A 10,666-nucleotide genomic window follows, 5' to 3' on the forward strand; every position below is an offset into this window, starting at 1 on the left:
CAACAAGGGCAAGTGCCAGGTTCTGCACTTGGGCCACAACAACCCCGTGCATTGCTACAGGCTTGGGGAAGTGTGGCTGGAAAGCTGCCTGGAAGAAAGAGACCTGGGGGTTCTAATTGACAAGCAGCTGAATATGAGCCGGCAGTGTGCCCAGGTGGCCAAGAAAGCCAACGGCATCCTGGCTTGTATTAGAAATAGCGTGACCAGCACAAGTCGGGAGGTGATTGTGCCCCTGTACTCAGCACTGGTGAGGCCACACCTGGAGTATTGTGTCCAGTTTTGGGCACCTCAATCCAAGAGAGATATCGAGGTGCTGGAGCGAGTGCAGAGGAGGGCAACGAAGCTGGTGAAGGGCCTGGAAAACAAATCCTATGAAGAGCGGTTGAAGGAGCTGGGACTGTTCAGTTTGAGGAAGAGGAGGCTGAGGGGAGACCTCATCACTCTCTACAACTACTTGAAAGGACACTGTAGAGAGGTTGGTGCTGGTCTCTTCGCACAGGTAATTAATGACAGAACAAGAGGGAATGGCTTCAAGCTCCAGCAGGGTAGGTTTAGACTGAACATTAGGAAAGAATTTTTCACAGAAAGAGTGGTCGGGCATTGGAACAGGCTGCCCAGGGAGGGGGTTGAGTCACCATCCCTGGATGTGTTTAAGAGCCGTTTAGATGTGGTGTTGGGGGATATGATATAGGGAAGAACTTTGTAGTGTAGGGTAGATGGTTGGACTCGATGATCCCAAGGGTCTCTTCCAACCTGGATGATTCTATGATTCTATGATTCATAAGACTACATCCCATTTTAAGCGCTCTAGTCTTTTTATTGGAACAATCCCAAAGATGGATAAGCTGGTACTTACAACAGGAAAGATTGTCTGCCTTGTTGTAAGTTCTGTCCTCCAAGCCTCTGGTAGCTGATGAACTGGATGAACTCCTTCCATCCTTCTGTGGAGATAGTACCGTATTGATCACTTGGAGTTCATAGTGGTAAAGTCACCCATTCCATCAGAAGTGTAATGCTTACTGTCTCTTCAAGCCACCACTCAGGGAAAATAATCTGTCTTTGAACTTTCTTCATTATTTTAACTCATTTAAGACTTCAGAGACATGAAACCACTTGAGAACTTATATTTTTCACAAGTTTTTGCCCTTTGCTTTCTGTTCTTTGTAAATACAAAAAACTGTATGTAGTCTCAGCCATTTTGCATTAAGTGCCATTGGCGTTTTTTCAAGAGTGAGACTCCGATGGGCATGTATTTCTGTAGCACCCTATTGATATAGCACTGTATCTCCAGTTATACACTGACACGGTTTCTCTTCTGTTAATAGAAGGCCCCAAATACGTCATTACGGAGGCAAAGCTTCATGTAGCCTTCAAGGGATTTTGCCCGAGTAAGGACTGAGCACATTTGGAAACCGTGTGAGCAGTAGGAGCACTCAGATGCTAACAGCACATGGTATAACAATAGTAGGGAAGGGAGATTTTGGTTGAGAACGCCTTGGATGGTCTCCCAGCTTCTTACAAAACATACCATCCTTTATGGGATTGCTTGTGCCTAAGCTGAGTGGGCAGGACTTTGGTTTCATAAGAAACAGCCAGATGCAATGAAATACATAATTATCTATTTATCTGTTTTTGACAGATGAGAGGTTGAGTCATGATCGCTGCAATTTGAACCCCTTATTAGAGGGATGATAATTATTCCAAATTGGAGGTTCCTCGTGTATTAAATCTATATATATTCTGCTGCTTAACCCCTTTGGGTTATAGTCTTAGCGTCATCAAAGCTGGCAGGAGTTTTGCTACTGACTTAGTAGGGATCAAGCCTAGATTCTTTGCCTGGTAGCCAGGTTTTTTTTTCATAGCTGCAGGAAATTCCTCCTTCTGAGCTTTGGCTATATTCTTGTATCAGTGATCAATTTGCAAGAACTTTTCCCTTGCAAAAGCAGATTCCTTTCCTGAAATTTGCCTCCATAAAATAGTGACTGATCAAACAGTTCCCATTTAAACGATGCCCGACGTATCAAGTAAAATAGACAAATTCAGCTTCAGTGCCAGCATCTGCCCTTGGTATGTCCTTTCTGAATTGCCAACTTTCCAGCAGAACACTGGTTCAGTTGCCTAAAAAGGCTCCAGTGTTTATTAATGGGTCACAGAAACTATGGAAATAAAGTGATGAAAAATGCCATCTAAAAAGTTTAAGGCAAAGATTCTTGGTTGTGCTTGCCACCTCTATTAAACAGGAAGATGACTTTCTCTTGTTAAAATAGCTGATCTGTTAGTTCCATGCAAAACAGCTGTTCCCACTTACCCGTAGTTTTGTTTTTTGTTTTTTTTTTTTCACAAAACTATCCAAAGTTTGCAGGTCTTTAAGCTTAACGTACTTCCCATATGTCAAGTTACCAAGAGCTTCTTTCTAGGTAGCTGAAAAGAAATGAATGGAAACTCACCCTTCTAAACCTTCTTTCCGTGCCCCTCTCAAGAGGGTGATAGAGAAGAACCAGCATAACAGTGGTAGAGCAATGAAACAAGGGTTAGTTACACAAGTTGACCCGGGGGTGTCTCTAAGAGGAATGAGAAAAGAATTCTGGTATTGGACTGTTGAAACTCATGCCAAGCACACGAAGATCATGTTTTCCAACGGTGGGCTAGGAGCCCCTATATTTTTGTTCCCTGATGCTAGTTTTGTTATGAATGACATCCAGAAACAGTCCCTCATAGTTACTTTTGCTATGTCATCCATAGTTACATAGATTTAGAAATGGAAGGATCGATATATCATTATAGATATAGAAAACACATTTTTCCCCAGTTCAGTCTGTATCTGGCCAGATTCGTGCATGGCCTATGGTCCTATACGTCACTTGTGAAGCGTGTAAAAAAAAACAATTTAGCATTCTCTAATGGGGCATTTTCCTGCCAGCCGCGTGCGGTGCGTTTTGGTCATGCTTGAATAACTAAGAAATGAGAGGTGTTCTTCCCAGTTATAAAGTAATTTTAACAATGTGCCAGTGATATTGCCAAAACAAGTAGATGTTGGCTACAGGTGGTTAGGCTGTGTTAATAAAACATTAGTTAAATTATCTAGAAACTACAGCCTGAAGAATGTGGGGAAAAAACCAGAGTGTTTTGGGCCTCCCAAAATACAAGTACAAGGTAAGAGTGGCGGCCTTGAAAATTCGAGCACAGGGCAATAACAGAGTCCTTGGGACTGTAGATACAAACCACAAGCTGTCAAGCTCAGGTCACTAAAGAAAATGAAGACTTAGAAGTTGAGGCAATTGATTTTGTGGGTTAACAAATAGAACAAAGAACAAGTCTGCAACATAGGTAAAACCTATAACGTGCAATAAACTGAGATATAACACGGAACTGTGAGCCAAGAAAAGAACATGTTGACAGGCTGTCAGCAAACATATAAAGATGCCCCCAGCAGACCCGAAGTGAGGAGGAAGAAACGCAGAACATCATTCTCCTCCTGGCAAAGAGGAAGAAGAAATCATAGATATTAGCACTGTAATCGTCGCAAAGCACTCGGGATGCTGACAACTTACTGTGACCAACCTTTGCTTTTTCTAACGACCGGTGTTATTGACTTTTGACCCCAGTGGAAGGGTGAGCATGATACTAGAGAAAGGCATGGATAGTATTAAGTTTGTGTACAGCAGTTTTAATTATATCGTTATTGAAGGAGCTGCAGTAATTGGCTAATTTGGACTATGTCTTAGCACTATTGTAACTCAAATCTTAACTCTTCTTTCATTTGCTAAGGCTTTAATTATTGGCTTTATGTTTGTGGAGTGTTTCTTTAGCCCACGTAGTTTGCATGGGATGTTAGTTCTGGACCCTAGACATCAGGATAGACAGATAAAACTTGGCTGCAACAACTGATGTAGAAGGCAGGCAACAAAGACTGTGACCTGTTCTGCAACAGCCCACCAAAACAGGAATGGGATCAGTGTGCCCAGCATTCAGTGTGATCTTACCAGCTCTAGGCAAACACCTAAAGATGGTTGTGTGATGTGAAAGTACCAAATTTTGTATGCCTGGGCCTGAAACCATCCTTTGGTACACCGATCAGGTGTCTGAAAGAGGTTATTGGAGTATTACCCTGAAGTTGCTCCTCAGATGGACTCTTCTCTATTAAAAAAATAAATTCAAAAAAGCAATTAACATCCAATGAATCCCTGTGAATCTGTTCCCAAAAACAACGCTGAAGTCTATAGTAAAGTGAAGTGTCGAGTCGATGTCTAAACACGGGTCTCCTCTTTCAGGATACAAAATCATAGAATCATAGAATCATAGAATCATCCAGGTTGGAAGAGACCCTTGGGATCATCGAGTCCAACCATCTACCCTACACTACAAAGTTCTTCCCTATATCATATCCCCCAACACCACATCTAAACGGCTCTTAAACACATCCAGGGATGGTGACTCAACCCCCTCCCTGGGCAGCCTGTTCCAATGCCCGACCACTCTTTCTGTGAAAAATTCTTTCCTAATGTTCAGTCTAAACCTACCCTGCTGGAGCTTGAAGCCATTCCCTCTTGTTCTGTCATTAATTACCTGTGCGAAGAGACCAGCACCAACCTCTCTACAGTGTCCTTTCAAGTAGTTGTAGAGAGTGATGAGGTCTCCCCTGAGCTTCCTCTTCCTCAAACTAAACAGTCCCAGCTCCTTCAACCGCTCTTCATAGGATTTATTTTCCAGGCCCTTCACCAGCTTCGTTGCCCTCCTCTGCACTCGCTCCAGCACCTCGATATCTCTCTTGGATTGAGGTGCCCAAAACTGGACACAATACTCCAGGTGTGGCCTCACCGGTGCTGAGTACAGGGGCACAATCACCTCCCGACTTCTGCTGGTCACGCTATTTCTAATACAAGCCAGGATGCCGTTGGCTTTCTTGGCCACCTGGGCACACTGCCGGCTCATATTCAGCCGCTTGTCAATTAGAACCCCCAGGTCTCTTTCTTCCAGGCAGCTTTCCAGCCACACTTCCCCAAGCCTGTAGCAATGCACGGGGTTGTTGTGGCCCAAGTGCAGAACCTGGCACTTGCCCTTGTTGAAACTCATGCCATTGATTTTGGCCCAATGATCCAATCTATCTAGGTCTCTCTGTAGAGCTTCCCTATCCTCCTGGGAATCAACACTCCTGCTTAGCTTGGTGTCATCTGCGAACTTGCTGATGATACACCCTATGTCCTTGTCGAGATCATCAATAAAGACGTTAAACAGAAATGGTCCTAACACTGAGCCCTGAGGCACACCACTTGTGACCGGCCGCCAGCTGGATTTAAATCCATTGAGCACCACTCTTTGGGACCTTCCAGTCAGCCATTGCTTGACCCAGCGGATCATATGCTCATCCAGGCCGTGTGAAGCCAGTTTTTCCACAAGAATTGTATGGGGGACAGTATCGAATGCTTTTTGAAAGTCCAGGTATACAATATCAACAGCAAATGTAAATAAAAACTCATGCAAGAGTCACTAAATGCTTACTAACTAGCGGAGATTATTGCAGTTACTAACTAGTGGAGATTATTGCAGTGACCTTCTTGCACTGGACTCCTAATAAGCACCTGCTTTAATGCTTCCATGCACTAATAAGAAGCAGTGAGCACTGTTCTGTAACACCTACGTGCTTCGGGCAGTTCCCAGGGGATTCACAGATGCATATTAATGGAGGAGGGGAAAAAGAACAGGGTGTCCTGTTTCCCGTTTGCTCAGGCGGTGGCCGCTGGCAGCTGCAACGCTGGTATGCAGAGAAGTGACTGACCTGACTTGCCTCCTCCTTCCGGATCACCTCTGCAAATAATCCTTTTCCCCAAGGGAGGCGAGCGATGTGCTCACTTCAAAATGCAGGCTGGTTTTAGTTGGGGAAGAACAGATACTCTTACACTTCAGGAAAGTTTGCATAGTTTAGTTTGTGCCAACTTGTTTGCAGAGGAACCGTTTCCTCCTCTCCTCTCAGCACGTACAGCCTGCAGAAGGCATTTAATAGGCAAAATGCTATAGAGAGGGAGGGGTGGATGTGGGGGCGAAGGGTAGACTGGAGCTCGGATAAAAGGGTTCTGTCTTTCTGGGCAGGAGTTGCAGTCCACACCTAATTTACAATCCAACTTTATTAAGGCGGCTTTGTTTAAAAGAATGTTGGAACGAAACATTATTATTTTTAATTATAGAGCCATAACAGTTCTAGCAAGACAGAGTGCAGATCAGGAGTGATAAAACTTTGGCGTGATAAATTAGTCACCCTGTTGTGACCGTTTGCTTTTCAGACCTTTGTGTCTATGCTGCTTCTTGAGAAGCTTTTTAGTCTTCCCATAAACGTGTAATGCTTCTGCCCTCCCTTTTGATTCAGTGGAGACCCTTTCTATAGGCAAACTATCAGCAGTTTTGGGGTTCTATTTGTTTGTAACGCATTCAAGAAAACCAGCGGGATCCTTGTTGCAGGAACCACTTATTTCTGCACAGTTGTCTGCAACACCGTTTTGAGATTGTGCACGCTGCATAGGAGAGTTCAGTGAGACTCGCTGTTTTCCAAATTCTGTATAGCAGAAGGCTGAAGTTTAGCTCACTGATTTTCTGCCTTTTTTTTTGTTTTGTTTTGGTTTTGGTTTTTTTTTTGGTGTGCAGTAGATCTTTTTCATTACAGATGCAAACCCCGACTCGTTGGGGATTTAAGTCAATGTATAGCAGGCTTCCTTACCGCTTGTGCACGATCCTGGAGGAATCCACAGACTGAAAACCTGTGGCTTAACCACATCTATCCTTTGTTAGGCAAATACAAGGATCCCTGCGGCTTAGTATAAGCACTCCATTGTTTCAAAGCCATTCTCTGACTTCGTGGGTACCTGCAATGTATTTAGAACATGCTTTAGTTCACATGAGTGCTGGTTATTTGTTATGCAGCCCATTTCCCTTTTTGTCTCCAGCTACTTATGTTACATGAGGTATGTCACTTATGGCCAGATTTTTAAAATTTTAGCCCCTCCGTAGACGAGCTTTTCTGAAAATCTCATAACTGACACTTACATTGAAATTTCAGCATTTCTGAAAAAGTGAGTTTTAACTTCTGTGGTCTCTATTTTCAAGGGTATTTTCAAGAGAAAACCCTTTCCTTTTTGTGAAATGATGGTAATGGCATTTTCATATTTAATACATACACATATATATTGCCTGATAAATGCATAAGCATTGAATGGAAAGTTAAATACAAAATTTATATAGTTGTGAGAAACGCTAGGAAAACTGGATGCATAGGGTAGTTTTTCTGCTGTTCTACACTGGCACATCTCCACCAAGGCCAACACCGTTGCTCTAGCATAATTAGGAATCGTTTGTCCCAGAGTTGGCTTGCTGCAATTATTTGTTCGCTTCTACTAATGTACAGACCACACCAGCTGCAACGCAAACAGGAAAGAAGGCATGACTGATGCCTCAAAAGTGTGCCATCCAGGTGTATGCTTCTGGCAGCCTTTCGCCTTACAAAGAGCAGCGGCGCTGGTGGAGGAGAGCAGTCAACCATCATCTGTCCTTGGGGTCGGCTGTGGGGAGCTACCGCCTCAGCGCTGCTGGCCTTTGGCAGGGCTGTCTAGCCTGCGTCTGTCAAAATGAGCCGGATTTGCTAAATCACTTGGATAATGATTTACCATGGCACATGTGGAATGACAGGCTGATAAACACTAATTAAGACAGTCCTCTTGGTGTATCTCCTTATGCCGTGACCTCCTATGGAGTTGCAGAGTACCTGGGGACAAGTAAGACTTTCTCCTGGCACTTGTTGGACTTTCACTAGAACATCTGTAGTGGGTGGAGTGGAGATAAACTGAAGATGAATCGGAGTGAGTAAAATTTACCTACAGTATCAGCAATTTAAAGTGTATCCATTTCTCTCATGCTCTGTGCGCTTTCGTGTTTACTGCTAAACCACTGCCAGTAATAAATCAGAATAAAATCTGCATGTTAAATAGCCTGGGGAGGTGGCCGCTCCGTCCAGCGTGACTCTCTGAAGAGTAAAGAGCTCCACGTCACGGTATTTCTCATGGCCTGCCAAGGAAGAAGCCCAAGTCACCTGGATCACTTTGGTCACCAAAGGCACTTAGGGTCATGTCAGTCACACCACTGACAGTAAATGACACATAATTAAATTATAGACATAGATAGAATTTATATTAAAATATTTTGGGTACAAAGAGCTAGTTCATGCTCCAGTTGCTCTGAATTTATCACGTAGCTGCAAAAAGTAAAAAAAAAAAAAAAAATGTATTTCTTCAAGATGCTGTTTACTAAAAGCAGTACTTACTGAAAATGTTTTATAGTTCTGGTTTAGCCATACTTAAGACTTAAACCCAGTGTTGATGCACGGTGCTTCTGTGGTTGTTTGAAAGTATCTGGAGATCTCCACAAACTTTACAGATCTTTAGAAGGAGAAATCAGCGTTGAGTTATAATCGGGGTTTTTCTTTTCCTTACTTGAAATTCAGCTGAGCAGAGAGAGAACTATGGTTCTTTCACATTGGTTGTAACCCAAAACTATTCTCTAAAGAGCTTCTTTAGAAACTAGGAGTTTGAGAGTACATAGCAGGGAGAACAGCTGTGGCAAACTGCAGAAGGTAAAAATAATTCGGAGTCCCTTGACACAATCCCCCCTTAGGTTATGCCAAACCCAGCCCTGCGCTGTGACCTTTCTGAATATTACCTACTGATTGAAAGCAGATTGGATTTTTTTTTTTAAATTGAATTTTATATCAGTTCAAGCTGTGTTTCCCATTGCTCTCACTTTTTTACTTCTAGTGTCTGAGTTCTCTCTAAATTTGCCTGCCATAATTTCAAGGTATCTGCAAGCTGCAGCATTTGACGTATTGTTTCTAACTATAAAAGGGCTACCTCTGTTTTTCTTGATCTATAATTGATAGGGTATTTAGAAAACATTGTAAATCCACTCTATATTTTTCTGTCTCGGTATGCTGCCTTTTTAGAAAACCTCCGTATCAAGACACAACACACACTTCAGGCATCCAGGGGCTGAACCTTCAGGCCTATAATCTTAGCTATCTGATGGGTAATTGAGGACGGTTAGTGGTTAAGTACTGGGTAAGGCCAACGGCTACTCAGCAGAATATTTCAGTAGTCACAACCTCTCCTACGCTTATGTGACCGAATGTGTGGCAAACATTTTAATTTGCATTAGGCCCCCCCATCCCGTGACTGCCTGGCACTTGCCTTCCAGCACATTCCAAGGAGCAAACCAGCATCCCAAGTTACACAAGGGTGGTATCTTGCCTACCTCAGACTCAAGCTGAGGCTTTAGTTCCTTTTCCCATGTTACTGTAAATTAATCTGTATGTGAAATGACTCATCAGCATGCTCCTCAGCTTTCCCCAGTGCTTCTGAGACATGATTTGTGCCATGATTTGTATCTACCTTCTTGGCACTTGAGCTCTTGAGTTTCTCCTCTCTTTGACGAGCTCCAGTAGTAACGCTGCTGTGATGCACAGACAGAGAACGAGAGCTGGCATTTTACTTCCTTGCCCTTTGAGAGACTTGGAAACAGCATCAAATCCTTGAGATATATTTTAGTTTGATATGGTGTAGCCCAAAGCTAGAACTGCAGCCCCTTGAACATTACGTGAGGCACATAGCATCCTCCAAAAGGAGGTGCAAAGGCACCAATCCCAGCTCCTTAATCCCCATTTAATGTCTGACCTGTGACATTCCTGAAGGCTAGGCTTTCAGAGAGAGAATGGACCTTAGCTGTACTGTGTTTTTAAGTCTGGTGCCTCCAGACCCAGCTTCTCTGGGAGCTATAGGCATGTCTGTGCTCATCCCTCTGCTCACGGGGTATTAGTCGTTGCTGTGTTTGGGGCTGTCTGAAGAACAGGCGATCTGATAGCGATCAGCATCCCCAAAATGCTTCTCCGGAAGCTAGGGTAGTGTTCAAACATACTGAATTTGGTTTTTTGTGTGTGTGTGTGTGCTTTGAAAAAATAGAAGAATGTTAAAAATGACATTTCTAAGGAAAATACTGGGCAGCTTTTGCATTCTGCTGCCTTTGTGCTCCCTGAACAGAACTAGGAGGACAGAAAGCAAATGTAGCTCCCTCGCTGACAACTATCTTCATCTCTGCGTGTGCTTACGGGGATGCAGATGGTGCATCAGCCACAGGGCGACTGGAGCAGAGGCCTGAAGCACGCGGCTTTGGTCACACAGAATGGGCACGTGGCTCCCTTAGGGGTTAATAAAACCGGTAAAACTTACAGCAGTCTTGGGGCAACGGTAATTACATCAGAAGTGGAGAGCTGTTATTGACAGAGGTGATGAGTAATGAGGACAGAACTGCATAAAGAGTCCAAGAAATTGTTTTGAAAATACAGAACTTCTTAAATTAATGGGCATAAATAAAAACTGTGTCACTGCCTGGCAAAAAGGAGTGCCAAACACAGGGTGAGCTTTATCTTTATGTCGGTTGTATCAACATACTCCAATGGTGAGCTATGAGTTCTCTTTAGGAAAATAAAGCGTGTCCATACAAGCCAACATCAAAATAAGCTGTTTAAATCTAGGCAACTGCCAAACAATTTACAAGGCCTGTTTAAAGGACACTTTGCAGGTCTGATTTGGAACATGCAGCGCGGCTGTTGTTGGAAGGAGGATGTGATTTGTAC

The sequence above is a fragment of the Numenius arquata genome, chromosome 7 (genome assembly GCF_964106895.1).
Source record: "Numenius arquata chromosome 7, bNumArq3.hap1.1, whole genome shotgun sequence".
NCBI lineage: Eukaryota > Metazoa > Chordata > Aves > Charadriiformes > Scolopacidae > Numenius > Numenius arquata.